Raw genomic sequence first — 16504 nt, forward strand, 5'->3', positions numbered from 1 at the left:
CAGACCCTAATAAAAATAAAATCTATCAATTTTTACCTACCTAAATGTTAGAAATTTTATGAAAGTTAGTCACGTAGGCGTTCTCTTTTGATGTAGAAGAAACCTACATAGGGAGGGCTATCCACCTAAAGATGGTCTACGTTGTCATTTTGAGTTGGTGGCAGAAGCATCTAAAGAGAGATCAATGTTGTTCTGAAGTAGGCCGGGCTCCTTAACTCTTGTTTTTTTAAACAGGTGATCCAGTCAGAACATGCTGTCTCTTCTTCCCCCTCTTGGGTGTGCTTTCTGTGGCAACAGAGCACAGACACAGGCCTTATCCTGATGAAGGGTTGGTAGGGCACAGACAGGAGGTGCACCCACTCGTGTGTGTTAGGTATTGCCAGTCTCCCTTGTCTGTAATATTGTGGTTTAGACTTGATGCCTGATCTTTAAATCTTTGAAGTTTTGTAAGAAGAATATCTTTCTAAATAGCAATCTCTTGTCATCTTCTCCTTTGAGCTGTGGTTGGATTCTGGAGTTAGGTTATACATTTTTCTCTCTTTGCCTTCCTGTTTGAAGATCTGAGGCTGGCATTTAGCTCTCAATATAAACAAAGCTGATTCAGAACTTTTTGTAGTCTACTTCACCTTTGGGCTTCTGAAACTGGAAAGCTTCATCTCTGATTCAGCTATCTGATACATTCTATAATGTATATCCACTAACTTATGGTCCTTATTTCTTAAGATTATGCAATGTAAATGTTATGATGTTTATCTCTTGTGTACTTAGTTTTTAAATATTTAGGTGTCTGGTGGGTTGATTAAGAATGTTCCAAAAAAACTTCACTCCTCAATTGGACCTTTACCCCCTTCAGAAACAGCAGCCATGAAGGTTCTCCCAAGCCATGGCTTATGAATTGGAATTGTAGAAATAATAGATCACACCTTTACCTGATCTGATTTTTCTTTTTATTCTATCTGCCAGCCCTTGTCTTTCATATCCCAGATATGAGTATAATTAATTCAATTTTAAAATCCCATTCATGAAAGCATATACCTTTTCTTTAATCCCTGTATTCTGAAGAATAACCATTCACCCATTTTCTTCAACCAAGGAGATCTCTTTTTAACTCTCTCCCTCTGCAGTTCACAACATTTTTGTGTTTTCTGTTTACTGCTTCCTACATTTCTTCCTAGCTTACACCATAATTGGCACCTTTTTCATGCTTCATTACACTAGATTTACTTTCTATTCCCATGCTAATTTCCTGAAATGTTCTGACTCTTGGTGTGCAGGCATGCTGCTTTGAGGATGTGTAGGCCTACAGGTTTACTTGTTTTAGCTGCCAAAAATCATAGAATATCTTCAGTTTTGAAGGACCCATAATGATCATAAATTTGTAAAGGTATGTCTAGATAGCAAAAGCAAAGCTTTGATATTGAAAGAATAAATCTGAAATTAATATGAATCCTTAAATATGAATATCACAGTTGATAACAATACCTCTATAGGATGTGTATATATATATGTGTGTGTGTGTGTCTATGTGTGTGTGTGTGTGTGTGTGTAGGCTAAAAGTAAGTTTGTGCAGAAAGTAGATACTTCATATGGTTTAACATGTATTAATTTAAAGAATTTGTGTCTTGCAATGTGAAAGTATGACTTGTACTGTATTTTCTTTTCATCCTATGTGGTAAATGGTGAGAAAATTTTTTCCTCCCTTTATAGGAAAGGGAAATTTTGTTCCTCCCTTTGCCTCATAATTTAACTTCAACGGTGGAATGCATCTGGGCTTTAAGAGTTTCCTTTTCTCAATCAGATGAAATTAGCAATAAACCCCAAAAATTTGAGTAACTCTGCAAATTGGCTAATATATATATATATAAATTCTATGTGTGCAAAACCATATTAATACAATAACTTTTTGCAGGTAGCAGAAAATGCTTATATATTTCCCATGCTTATTACTGAGGCTAGTCTAAACTTGCCTATTAAGGACAACTCAGAAATTGTGATTACACATGGTACCTTGTGGGTTTCAGAGTAAATTCCCTAAAATAGCTTTCCCTTCTTACTATGTCATGCATATTCATGTGAAAGCAAAGGAAGTCAATCCATTTTCAGCAGATGGGAATGGTTACTTTGAAACAATCAGCTTCTAAAATCAGTAGCTGTTTCATTGGTTTTATTTATAAATCCATAAGAGGAAAGAAGGATAAAGAAGAAGCCTCACACAAATATAGTCTGAATTCACTCCTCTCTCCCAAAAGAAATTAAAAATCCATTTCAAAACAGCTCTTAAAGGAGAATTCCCCTTGTTTCTCTTTCACTAGATTGTAAGATTTTAAAAAAAAAATTTTAAATTAAAAGTGAATTAAAAACTCATATCAAATGCTACAAAGTCCTGCTCAGTAGCATTTGCATTATTCAACACAGTAAGAGATAGCAACATTTAAAACCTAGAGATAGATTAAGGCATTTTTATTTACCAGTTATGTAGGAAGTCTTGTGGGTGTGAACGAGACTGGATTTACAGCAGAAGAAAAATAATTCTGAACAGGTGAATTATTATTCTGTGTATGCATAAAATCTTATTCAGAATCCCAAACCATCTTCTTATATGCTGAACTCCTATAGGAAGAATTCAAAGTATGTCTGAGAGTGGTGCAAGTGTAAAGGTCTATGTTTAAATATAAATACCATCTGTCTCTCTCTTTTTCTCTCCTGAACCATCCATCCATCCATTCATTCATCCACATGAACACTTGCATGTATATATTTCCAAATATACTGTTGGCCAAGCATTGAACCTCAGTGTGCATTTGTGTGAAATCAGTCATCATGTGCATTTATACAGTACAAGGAATTTCTGTGTATGGAAGAGCCAAGGCCTGTTTTCTAAAGGGACATTTTTGTAGTGTTGAATAGTTGTGAATGTATCCTGGGGTCACAAAACACCTACTCTTTTCCCTCCAGAGATCAGCCTTGCTTCTAGGTAGACAGCTGGTACATTGCACTTTCTCTATTCCATACTGCCTCCTAAAGCTCTCTCAATTCCTCCCTGTGGAACAGAGGATTTGATGGAATGGGGAGTCATGCTGAGGTAGTGGCCAGCTTTTGATCCCTCTTCTGCTGAATGTAGCTGACATCCTCAATGATAAGATCCGAGGAGCATTAATATTCTCATTAAATGTGAAAATCAGCAGTAGGTACAAAATAGTTAAACAGGGAGACAAATTTTCAAGTGCAGTTATTTTGAGAGTGCAGTAAATGAAAAAGACTAAACATAAAGGAATTTCAGAAGGATGATGACAACCTTTGTTCTTACTGTGGTTACATTACGTACTGGGTTGTGTGTTACATGATAATATTATGAAACATTAGACATTAAAATGTCTGCCAAGAAGACTTCTGTCTCAATACAGGGTCTTCATTCTCAAAGTATTTGTGAGAAATACAAATATACTATAATGTTACACCACTGTTTTTAATATTCATACATAGTAAATATTCAGCTCTGTTAATATTCCATACATTTATGCTTATAGGACCTAGAAATTGCATCAAGTTTCCATTACTTTATGCCCCATACAAAATCTCATCTTGATGTTTTTTTGAAAGTACGTATTTTTTTGCCATCATAACAGTACTAAATGAAACTACTTCAAATTCCCCTCATTTTACATGTCTTCAAAGTGAAGGTTGTGGCAATTACAGCATATTATTCCACAGAAAAACAATACTAAGAAAATAACAGAAATAGTCCTTTGCCTTGCAATGAAATTTAATACCTAAAAGTATAAATTGCCTGATCTGTATGACTAGCTGGCTCTGTTCTGATTAGCATCTAATTGCAGTTCAGATTCCTGATGACATGGACTCTTTTTCACCCTGTATCAATAGGAAGAGTAAGACACACTTCTCCTGATGGTGTACCTAGTTAGAGTTTAATTCTGTGAGGAAGAATACACAGTGGACTTCATTTTCTGCATTTTGCTGATGATCTTGAGCTATTTTGAGTGCTTTACTCTGATCTCTAGAAAGGATCAAAGCTTCCCATTCCATTACTCTGTAGAGAAAGAAAAGACAAACTTTTTTTTGGAAATTTCTCTTTCCTTTTTCCATATAATTCTATATTACTGTCCATGTAAACATGGATTTGAAATTTTTCACAGGGTAAAAACATAACCTCTGTTATAACATAACCTCAAGCTTTGTGCATGTCTGGGATTCACCCATAGTGTTGTTGCTTCCTTTGCAGTACTCTGCTGGATGAAATCTGTTGGTTCTGTGCACTGGACACGCACAGGCGTCATGGGGAATTATAAGAGGCCAGGCACTCTCTGAGCAGATTCTGTTACACACACTTGCCATATGTTAGAGCATTTTAGAGTTAAAAAGGGTTTGTGAAGCTCTAAAAGAGTGAGTGCACAGTCTGAATCAAGCAATACTTCCTCAGTTTTTGCTAGATATTCCACACAAATCTAGTGAATGACTGTGCTGTTATATTATTCCTTAGAAGAAGATCAGACCTTGAGTTATCTGGTTGGCTAGCTGAGCTTTATTTCTCAATTGATATCTACCTAGGCAATACTGAACATATTTTATTTAGATAGAAACTTTCACAAAACTATTAGACTCTTAAAGCCTTTTAAACTGTTTCTTTTGAAGCTATAAAATGCACAGAAAAAAGCAACCCTCTTGATTATTGTTTGAATTAACATCCCCCTGAAGTTCATTTTTTTAATCATTCCTGCATGCATGAAATGGATACAATTTATAGACTGGAGGTTAGAGTCAGCACTCTCTATAATTTCTCTCAAATGATAGGTCAGATACTTGAAATTCAACACAGAATGATTTCTCTGCTATCTGTATTTGTTTTAAAGAAGAAAAGGGAAAATATCCTTCAAATAACCAATTTCACTTAAGGAGATTCAACCTATAGAAAGGAAAATGTTTGTGTGCATGGTTTCCTTAAATTCCTGCAATAGGAAAATATAAAATAAATGTACCTTGCTAAAATATTTGAATGAGGGAGCAGGGGGTCTCATACACCACCTGACATCCTCAATGTTAAAATAAACTGCCAGAAGGTAGAAATCATAATATGATAACAGAACTTTTTGAAAAACAGTAATTTTTCAAAATCTGTAAAGTCTTAAGAACTGCAGCATTTTTTTTTCATTTTACTGCAAAACCATTGAATAACAAAAGTCCCCTTGGCATGGAAAATCTGCAGAACTACAAGAGGAGAAAAAAAGGAGTAACTCTGTTTTTTTAAAAAAGAAAGAAAAACAAACAAGTTTAGGCTTGGATTTAAAAATTGTGAGTTTCGACAAGAATAATGTCTGTAAGAAAACACACAAATTTGAAGTCTAAATTTTTGTGATATTTGTGGAGTTTTTTCATCCTTAATAAGCAATTTTAATGTCAAATTAGCACCCTTGATCAATCACTGTTTTCCATTCAAAGAATATAAAATTCACTGATTTTATCCTGTTCTTCCATATCCATCTAATTTGTTTTATGATTATTATGTCTTGAGAGCAGTTAAAAACCAGAAAGTGAAGTCTGTTGGAGAGAGCAAATACACCTCTGAGTGTATGAAAGAATGCCAAGAACCTGTCTCACCCTTGAAATGAAATAGTTTAAATGTTACAGTTAATATATTAACTCATAGTATAAACAACTGTATGAAATAAAGTGCTCACTGATGAAGAACTCTGATAAAAATCTCAAGTATCATTTACTCCAGAAAGGGACTAAACTCCTGCCATCATTTCCTTATATTTTTGTATAGCATAGCAATACTATGATAAGGGGTTTTTTTCTGCTAAGGTTTTTTTGTGCTTCAGAAATGTTACTTCATATTCCTGTGACTGGAAAAAAGACAGAATTTCTTTCAGCTGACTTGCTTCTTGTGACTGTAGCTATTTCCGGGATATTTTAAACCTAAATATTATACAAACTGATGCTTTGTTCCTCAATGAAAAGATTGTGGTCAGCATTTATTTCTCATGCCAGTGGGAAACTCATACTTTCTCAGTGGATTATCATAAATGCACTCTAAACTGCTCTAATGCTTAATCCGAAGAGTACCTGGATATTTTCCATCATTATAAACAGCACAGATGCCCATATTTAGAGCAGTGCAGTTCCCACATTTAAAGCATTTTTGGCATTTTCTACTGCAAGAAGCTCTTTTATTCAATTAAAGCACAGGCAGTCCTGAGGTTTAGTGTGCTTTGCAACTTTTCTATTTCAGAAAAAATGAATGTGATTAATTTTGGTTTGCTAACAGGCTTTTGGCCAATTTTCTTTTAAAATACTGATTTGTTGAGAAATTATGCTCCTTTGCTTTGAAGCAAGGGAATGAATTTCACTTTGCTTGGTTTGTTAGAATTTTCAATATGCAGATCACAAAATGCGTTTTCTGAAAAATCAAGCTACAAACACATTACAGTGGGAATTCTGAATTATCCTAAGTGCTAGTGCTTTTGCAAAATTTGCCAATAGGAATATTTGTTGTTGTTATTAATTTCATGGGTATAATATCTCTTTATCTTCCCTGTGATGTAATCCCATTGTAACAATGGAAAATCCTCCCTGATATTAATAGCTCTGACTTCATAAGAGTGTTTGAATAGAGGGTATAAACCAGCCTTCCCAAACCAAGTGTACACAAAATACTGGATAGCTGCCCAGATAAATACACTTCACCTACACAATAAATAAGGCAAAGCCCTGAAATAACTTATGGTCATGTAAATAAAAAATTTTATTTTAATGCAGACCCAGTTTTCTTTATTACCCAGTTTAATAATGTTTAAATGTTTGATATTTCAAAAGAAATTACTTGTATTAAAATTTGGGGTTATGTCTTATTTAATTTATATACAATATATATTATAATTAATATTACAGAATTACCTTTGCATAATAAATAGAATTTAATGTTTCATTATTCCCATGGTAAATGCTGTTGCAGGTATAAAGTGTGGTTATGTGTCTCAGAACCACATGAAAGTAGCTAGTGTTTTGTAGCTAGTGTTTTGTAGTAGCTAGTTGTTTTTAAGCAAGCTTACAAATTTTCTTTCCATTTTTTGAGTTTAAAAAAAATACTAGTAGTAGTTATGCTAGAATTTTAGATCATTTAGCTTGTCTGAGTGGAGTGCATAATGTACTTTTAGAAAACATGTGTTTTCAAAGCTTGCATTTCTGAATTTGGGAATAAGAAGGAGCTCCTGTCATTGTGTCTACAGTTTCTGTAGGAAATGAGTAGTTGATGGGCCAGGGCTTCAGCTCTCCTAGCTCTGTTGATAGCTATAGTAATTAGCCCAGCTGAGGATCCAGCCCTTCTGAATGGAGGGAAGGGAAAAAAAAAGCTGGATCTAAGCTTTTTAGCAAAGAAAAATCTGACAGAGTGTTCAAGTATAATATCATCAGAGAGTAAGTAGTTATGTTTCACTTCAGAATATTCTATATGGTTTAATCTAATTTCTTTATACCAAATCATTTTCTTCAACCCTTTGCAATTACCGTTTAACTAGGCATTATACTTTTATTATTTCTAGATTTTCCCATAAATTTTACTCAATCTTCTTTCTTTTATCTGTTTTTATCTGCTTAGGGCATCTTGTCTTTTGCTGTGCCCTGACCCTTTAAACCACATCCACATGAACTGGATTGGTCATTTTCTGTGTGGTCTTATTGAAGTCACTGAATTGAATGGAAAAGATACTTCAATGGGGCATTGCCTCAGCCAGTCAGGAGACTAAGAATGTGTGACTCATAGAGTCACACAATGGTTTGGGCTGGAAGGGACCTTAACAATCGTCTAGTTCCAATTTCCCTGCCATTGCAAGAACACCTTCAACTAGAACAGGCTGCTCAAAGCCCCATCCAACCTGGCCTTGAACACTTCCAGGGACAGGACATCCACAATTTTTCTGGGAAATCTGTTTCTGTGCCTCACTATGATCTCAGTAAATAATTTCATACTAATATCTCAATCTCTCCTAATGCACCAAAATCCCTCCTCTTTTAACCACCCTTGTCCTGCTGAAATATTCCTGTGTAAAACCTCATCCTTTTTCTCCCTTGTAAGTGCCCTTTAAGTACTAAAAGGCCTCAGCAATGTCTCCTGGGAGCCTTCTATTCTGAGGTTGAAGAACTCCAATTCTCTCAGCCTGTCCCCATTGCAGAAGTGCTCCATCCCTCTCATCATCTCTGTGGCACTCCTCTAGACTCACTCCAACAGATCCACATCTTTTTTATGCTGGGGACCCCGTAGGTGGATGCAGCACTCCAGGTGAGCTCTCATGAGGGCAGAGTAGAAGGGCAGAATCATCTCTGTAGACCTGCTGACCGTGCTGCTCTTGGTGCAGTCCAAGATGGAGTTGACATTCTGGGCTGTGAGCACATGCTGTTGGCTCATCTCCACTTTTTCGTCCACCAGAACCCCTTCTCCCCAGGGCTGTTCTCATTCAGCTCTTCTCCCAGTCTGTTCTCATGTCTGAGATTGCCCTGACCCAGGTGCAGGACTTTGCATTTGGCTTTATTGAACCTCATGAGAGGTTACATTTCTCTTTTCCCGGAAAAGTCACTGGCAACCTCACCTGACTGCTATGACTTTTCAAATATGATGGAGAGTGACCTGCCAACAATCAACCAGTTCCTTTAGGACCCTGGGATGCCTGTCATCAGACCCATAAACTTGTGCTCATTCAATTTCATGGAGTGGTCTCGAACCAGTTCTTTTCTTACAGTGGGATTTATTTGCTCCACTCTAACCTAGAGTTTTGGGGGTGAGAGATACCAGAGGTGGAGGTGTGCTTGAATATTTCTTGGGCTTTGGAAAACAGCAGAAGTCCAAGATATACAGACACCACACAACATTCAATCTCATCATTTAGATGTAGGCCCACCAGCATTGTGCTTTCACAAAACTACTTTGCAAAGAAATAGCACTGCATTTACAGACTTTCAGGAGACTAGCTGGGCTGCTCTTCAAGGTGTGTTAATGAATAGTAAGAGAATAATTGACAGCTGAATGTATTGAATTCATTCATCATCTACAGACATACATGTCTATGACAAAACATTTCAAGGACCCTAGGCCTCATGTAAAACCTGGAGAGAAAATTTTACATTATATGAATATTTTTTTTTCTCTGCTCTGATATGGTTGAGGAAACTGTAAGAGAAAAAATTGGTTTAGGACTGGTGTGGTTAGAACTGATCTTTGGGCCCTCTTTGTAAGCAATGAAGTGGTAGAAGACTTGCTTGCTTCAGATTACAACTCACTTGATAAGATTTGTGTGTGTCAAGGCTTTTACTATTATATTTTTGAATTAAACTAACCACAAGTAAATGTACTTGGTTTTGACACCTAAAGTACTGAAGAGACCTTTTCTGCTCCCAGGATCTCTTAGTTCTGTTGCTGCCGAGCTGTTTCTAGAAGTATCATAATAGTCATGTGCTTTTCTTCTTCCAGAAAAATAATGTTTGGAGCACTTGTTAATCATTCTGATTGAGGGCATCCCAGACACTTTACACTCACTTGATGTGTATGCCTCTTATCCCATTCTAGTAGAGCCTGGTGACTGTGGAGGTAGGCAGGCCAACCTCTTCCTCTGGCCAAAGACAGATTTTTCAGGAGAGCTAATATATTCACTCCACCACAACCATGTTTAAAGAGACATTTTATTTTGCAGAACTCACATCCCTTGAGTCAGGCACTCAGGTGCACAGGAGACTTGTGAGTGTGGAGGCTGAAAAACTAGTCTGCAGAAAAGGCTGTGGAAAGGTAGTCCCCCATTTCTTCCAGAAGCTTGGAAAACACTTTTTTACTCTCTTGGAACATGATGGAAAACTCAATCTGTGCAATCTGACTTGAGCTCTCTCAGTTTTTCCTCTCTGATAATGACAGAAAGAGCAGCATGGACCAGAGCTGAGTAGTAAAAATACTGAATAAAGAGTAGTGAGAACTTGACTGTATGTTTTAATTCAGGTATTTCATTTTGGCTGTGGCTGGAATAAAGGTTTCCATGTACAGTAGAAGTGATCTTAGCACTAACCATCTAAATTCTTTGGCCAATGGAAGGGCACTTATCAACAGGCATATTGGGTGAGGTATCTTTGGGTTTGTATGCTGAATAGTGCCAGCACACACCATAGTATTCAGCAGATAATGCTTTGCGCTGACTCAGAATTTCAGGATCTGATGTTCCTCTGTCTCTTCATTGAAAAATTATTTTCATTTGGACTCCTCTTTGATTAATTTTTTAAAATAGAATCTCAACCAAATAAGAGCACCTGTACAACTGATACCACTTCTGATTTTATTTGATTTCTGCTAAGTATTCCTTTACGTTGAATAACTTTCTACCTTCACCAGAAAACACTAGAACCAAAAAACTTCAAAATGTTTCATATCATATGATTGGGGTCCAATCTGCCTCTTGACATTATTCTTACAAAACCAAAACTTCAAGTAATTTTTTCTTTAGACTGTTAAGTAACTGTTCTTGAACCTATTCCAGATCTGAAGGGCTATTCTCAGGAATGTGTTCGATATTTACTTGAATAAGATCTTAACCTTGGCTCTTTTCAAAAATCCTTTTTCATATCTTCATTCCAAAGAAAATAAGTCACTGTCATATACACAAAGGCTCGTTATATAAACCACTTTGTCCAGGTGAGCCAAATGATCTTTTGGAGAGGAAAGAGAGTCTGAAATATTTCTTTGATGTTTGTTTTCATACTGAAAAGGAAGGTCACAGAAAGCAGGGGCAAGGTCACTTTCTGTTGTTAGGTATAAATTTTCAAACTCAGTTTTCAGCACAAGGCAGAACTGTAAAAGGAATAAATGACCTGAATTGAGAGGAAAACATATGTGTGCACTGCCCAGGTCCTTCAGATGGCCTTGTGACTGTACACCTAATTGATGACTTGAGATCACAAACTATTTAAAGATAAACATTATTATTCATTCTGAGAAACTTATTTTTGCTGAAAGAAACAGCACTGCTAAGTTTAGTATAAATTAGTAATCTTTTCCTTTCAGTGTTTCTCAGCATTCTGTCTGAGTGTACTAATACATATTAGTACTAATATATAGGAGTGGAGAAATGGTTCTTCTGTGCAGTATGCTACAAGACAAAAATTTTTGCATACACGTAATGAGAGACTGTGTCCCAAGGAGAGTCAGACAAAGCAAAGGATTTCTACATAAGGAACTGTGAACTGTGAAGTAGAGCAATTCAATCACTCTGAAAATAACAGATAAATGTAACATGTTTTACTAAGTGCTTCACTTTTTCTATTGTAAGACCATGACAGAAGTGAACTTGTCATCCACTTGAATCCCAGTACAGTTTAATGACATTTGAACTAAATTTCCTAGGTTATGTAAAAACCCACAGAGTGCAAATTATTTTAGTGTCTAGAAACCCTCATCTAATATACTAGAGTTCATACCATATAATCTCCGTTATCCATGAGCTTCTTAAATGAAGTATAGATTGTAAGAGCAGAAAAAGCCATCCTGGCTCCAGGCAGAGACAGGTTAAATTTGGGCCACCTTATTCATTTAGAGGTAGTCCTTCATAGAAAGGGCTACATTTTTCCAGGACCAGAAATCCACTTTATGTGATATTGCACAGCATAAAGCTGAATCTTAGCAAGTCCTATGAGAGTTAAATTAGCAGCTTAAATATTTCTCAATCATGCTACCAGGGCTAGAAATGCAGTGGAGGGTATGGGAGCACCTCTGTGTCACTCCTTTTGAAGAGTGTTTGTATTTAGCATGGACTTACCTGTATGCTCTAGTTGTCACTGCATTACCTTTTGCTATCCCGTGTCAGGAAATTAGTTTGGATATGCAAAACTAGGCACAGATATTTGGGGGCTGCACCTGAGCTAAGATCTACTTCAGACCAAGAAGATGTTGAAAGGATGTGCTGACGTTTTCTTTATAATAATTTTCTAAAATGTAGACATGAGACGTTAATTACAGGATTATGAGAAGAGAAATCTGGATATGTTTGTTGCTGCTCAGCATAGAATAAGAAAAACTCTAAGGCACAAATCCTTATCCCTTGTATACAATAAGTGTTTACTGACATTGGCTTTAATGGTTTGCACAATTAAGAGATATATGAAGAATACTAGAACTGATAACAGAAAGAGCAGCCTTTTAATGAAAACTTTCAGGTGCACAGATAGCCCCTGTGCACATGCACAGTATTGAATTGACACAATTTTTAAAAGTTTAACTAATTATTATATCGAGCAGGTACATCCAGTAGGAGACTGGTTGCCTTGGTCCCTCCAAGGGTTCTAGCCCTATATCTTGTTTTGTCTCCCAGGTGCTGGTGCAAAACAGGATGTCCATGTTAGAAATGCTTTTCCTTGAAAATAAGACTAAACAGAATATGTGAGAAAGGGAACTACTGTTCTAAAGTGAGAAGGTGCTAGAAAATGTACAGCTATATATATTAAAAATCTACAAAGCTAAAAATATGTAAAAAAGCTACAAATCTTTAGGCATCAGTATTAACTATAGGATAAAGAACTGAGCAGCAAAAAAGTGAATAGAGTTAAGCTATTGCAGAAACTACCTGCACGTCTGCTTTGAGGTACTTTCAGGCATAAATGCATTGGTTTTGTCCGGGACTAAATTGTATTGAATTGCTTTGGAGGGAAGAATAGGGCAATTTAAAATTTGCCTGAGTGTTTCCATCTGTACAAAAATTCCCTATTTTCTCAAGCCATTTTTCAGTTTCTCACTGGATAAGAGCATCTGTCCTACAAGCATATGTTAAGACATTTTGGGTTCTTTCATCACTAATCCATAAAAATATCCTCACATTCCATCTGGAAAATAATTCACATTCCTTTTTCTATTTAAAGCTGAATTAGAAATCATTATAGGAAGAGAATTTGGGCGGCTGCTGCTGCAAAAACCCAAAAACCAAATCAATGATAGTGTAATTATTCATAAGTGTAGTTCATTATTCGGCCAGCTGCATACACAAGACATCACTGCCATTAAAAGCTGTGAAAAAAATACTTGCTTTTCCTCAACACTTTTAGCTCAAACCATTTTTTGATAAATCAGTGAGATTTGCATCTCTTGTGTCTTACATTTGTGATCTTAAAAGGAAATTGCAATTTTATTAGCACTGTAAAGTCATACCTACATACTGCATTAAAAATGGGTTTATTTAGCTTTATGATAGAAAAACAAATGTATTAATCATTATGGGGAAAAGTGCTGTGTATTATAATTGCACCTGTTCTTGCATAATAGGAAATAGACTCTGAACCATGCTTTCCTGGAATTGTTGTCTGACTGGTACAGCTGTTCACTAAATCTGATACCCTTGCGCTGCCTTTCAAGAGATGTTCTATTTCTTCTAGTTTATTTATTTATTTATTTATTTATTTATTTATTTATTTATTAAATGCCTGGCATGTTTCTCTTTACATTGGTATCCTAGCTATGTTTCCTGAGTGGCTTCTGAGGATGCCTTTCAGGCCTGGACAATAGTATCCAGTGTCTCCAAATTAGCATTCCTTGATGAAGTTGACGTAAGAGTAAAATGCATGTGATTGTGGGCCAAGTTAGAGGTAAAGAATACAGTGTTCTGCAAATTATAGGAGATGCTTGAGAAGCTTTTTTCGGTTCTTTGTCCTCCTTGGACTATTTTGCTTACTTTAATCTTAAGGTTTTCAAATCAGCCTTATCATTTGCACCATCTGCAAGATTGTACCTCTGCTGAATTGCCCTTCTTTCCCTCAGCTGGTGGACTTCAATTGTAAAAGCTTTCAGGAAATAGTAGAAAACTTCATGATGTATGTTTCACCAATCAAATAAAAGAAGTTGGAACTCACTTGTAACTCCTTTCTAAGCTCAGATTCTTTCATGCATTTACCTCCAAGTGGGGACATTGCTTGCTTCCAGGCAGACCCCAACAAAAGCTATTAAAAAGAACAGCTATTTAAATAAGCAAAGTGGTTGCTTCTGCATAAGTGGTAGGGGGAAAAAAACCACTTTGAAGTATTTTAACAAATCAAATAAACTTTTAATGGCTCTAAAATTAGCTTTAATGGATCCAACAAGAAAAAAGCCTGGAAAATGAAATTTCTGACCTATGGAAAATTCTTAATACTTGGATTCCTTTATTGGTTTTCACCCCAAATGAAGAAAAAAGTTCACATTTGTAAAATTTCTTGTTGCAAGCATTTTGATCTGTAATTGTTGGTTATTTCAGCCTGAAAATCTGGATCAATAGAAAAAATAATTAAGCTGGAAAATTGAGTATTTTTAATTGTGATAAAAAATAAAAACAAAATATCTTTTTCTTTATGGATTTTTTTAATATGGATTTTAAATTTTTCTTTCCTCTCCAAATAATCCACTAGATTCTGTAGAAAGCTATGAGTTTCTATTGTTAACAAGAAAATATGAACAAATGTAATAAAACCAAACAAAAATGTGTGGAACAGAACTACTGAGTACAGTGAATGTTAAAATGCAAAATATATTTTAAATGTTATTGCTTGAAAGAACCAAGGTTGAAATTTAGTAGTCAGATGAAATAGCATTGTAGAGATCTGGGACTCAGACCTCACTAAGCTAATTAAATTATTGCGCAACTGAATTGAACATTTTTGTCATATCTGGCAAAGGGGAAGGATGACTATGAGGAAACAGCTTTGGTTGCTGTTCCAAAAGAAATCACTTTCAAGCACAAGCTCTAAGAATTTTTAAGAACAAATGGAAGCCTTAGGAAGGAAGAGGAAAGCTCAGGAGAAATGTTATCTGTGCTGCAGATGTTATGAAATAGTCTATGAGAGAAATGTGACTTACTAGCATGGCTCTGCAAAGAAGAGCTGTTGATCAGATAAGAGCTGGGCAAACATTTTTGAAAGCTCAGAACAGAAGCAGACTGTACAGTGCCATAGGCACACCCCTGAATCCTGCAGGGCCTTTGATGAGTAGTGTAAAGTCCTGGCTCAAATGTTCCTTTTAGTGTCTTGGGGAGGCCACAGGAATGGGGTTTATACTTGCACAGAACTTCATTCTGTGGTATTTTATGGAAAGTTTTGATGTCCTTCATTGGCACAACTAGTATTATACCTACCCTTCCTTTAAAATACAGATTAAATCAAATTTTAATAAAGAAGACATAGAAGTATTGGTGAACAGATAGATCCATGCCCTGTTGCAGAAACAGTTTTAGGCTAAGGTCATGTAAATGTGTCTGGCATACTAACTTCAGTGATTTAAACAAATTTTCTGCCTGGTAGAAGTGATCTCCCTGACATATGGAACAATCCTCTGTCTGCTTCTCAGTGGCTTTCACATGCTTTGAAGAGAACAGATTGCTTTCTCATATCTGTAATATATCCTAGAGTTTATTCCTTGCCATTGAATGGCTGAGGAGGTCAGACACTAGTTAACTCACTATGTAGAGTGTTATTAGTGCAGTATGACCCTGCATGAAGATGAATTATTTTTATGAAAAAACCTTCATTTTTGAAATCAGCTATGATAAGACTGTCTTTTTTATCTCTCAACATAAATCTGTGCATTTATGTACACTACATATCTTTCCAGATCCTAAATGAAAGTGAGTTCTGTTTAGGGATTTAAAATTAATGTTCACTATTTTTCAGAGCTTTCATTTTATTTAAGCATTTTCAGATTTAAGAAACAGCAATATGCTTTGACATTTCTTGTCACTAACATCTAAAGGTAGGCAAATCCACAGCAGACTGAGAAGTGTTCTGTGGAAGAAAATGGCTTCATGTGGATGAAAATGCCTGTCTTCTTCACAGTCTGGTTTGATTAAAAGGTTTTTCATTAAATGGATTAAAAAATAGAAATCATTGTAAATGCTTTATGATTAAAAATTGCATTCAACTATTACTTCCCAAGTAGTTTACTTGGGAAATTGTGTAATTATTAGACTTTTGGGGAAAAAAAAGAAAAGCCATTTTTAAAAGTATGTTCAGATTAGGTTGAAGCTAGAACAGATACTGGCATTAGGTCCTGCTTGAAATGTGGCTGAAAGATATCATTCTGGGAGAAACTTTTTTGTGAGTAAGGTTGCAAAAAATCATAATTTGCTAACACAAAACCAAGGAGGCTTTACTAATAATGCATTGGACTGCATCCCAGTAGAGTTGAACTCTGTTCTTGGCTTGCACGCTGGCCTCCTGGGTGAGTTAAGGGAATCTCCCCGACCTCAATCAATATGACCATTAGTGACTCCATCTCCTTTGGAACAGATTTTGGGTTCTACTGATGAAAAGTGTTATTGTCGCTTATCCTTATTTAATATTATATAATTTAGTTCAAATCAGGTGTTTTCTTCTAAGTGAAAGCTGTTTGCTTTAGGAAGATTCAATTGTATTCTTCTTCATGACCTTTTCTGAATTTCTGTACCTCTCTCTGTAACATAGTCTAATATTTAGCTTTTTGCACATTCATAGGTTTTGGGCAGAAACA

The 16504-nt window shown here is 35.9% G+C and overlaps 1 long non-coding RNA gene across 2 annotated transcripts in view; it reads left to right on the forward strand.

The window, feature by feature from the left end:
* Positions 1-16504, forward strand: part of LOC134416065 (uncharacterized) — a 176009-nt gene that overhangs the window by 62241 nt on the left and 97264 nt on the right. The window lies entirely within an intron of this gene.

This window comes from Melospiza melodia, chromosome 1 (assembly GCF_035770615.1).
Source record: "Melospiza melodia melodia isolate bMelMel2 chromosome 1, bMelMel2.pri, whole genome shotgun sequence".
Classification (NCBI taxonomy): Eukaryota; Metazoa; Chordata; class Aves; order Passeriformes; family Passerellidae; genus Melospiza; species Melospiza melodia.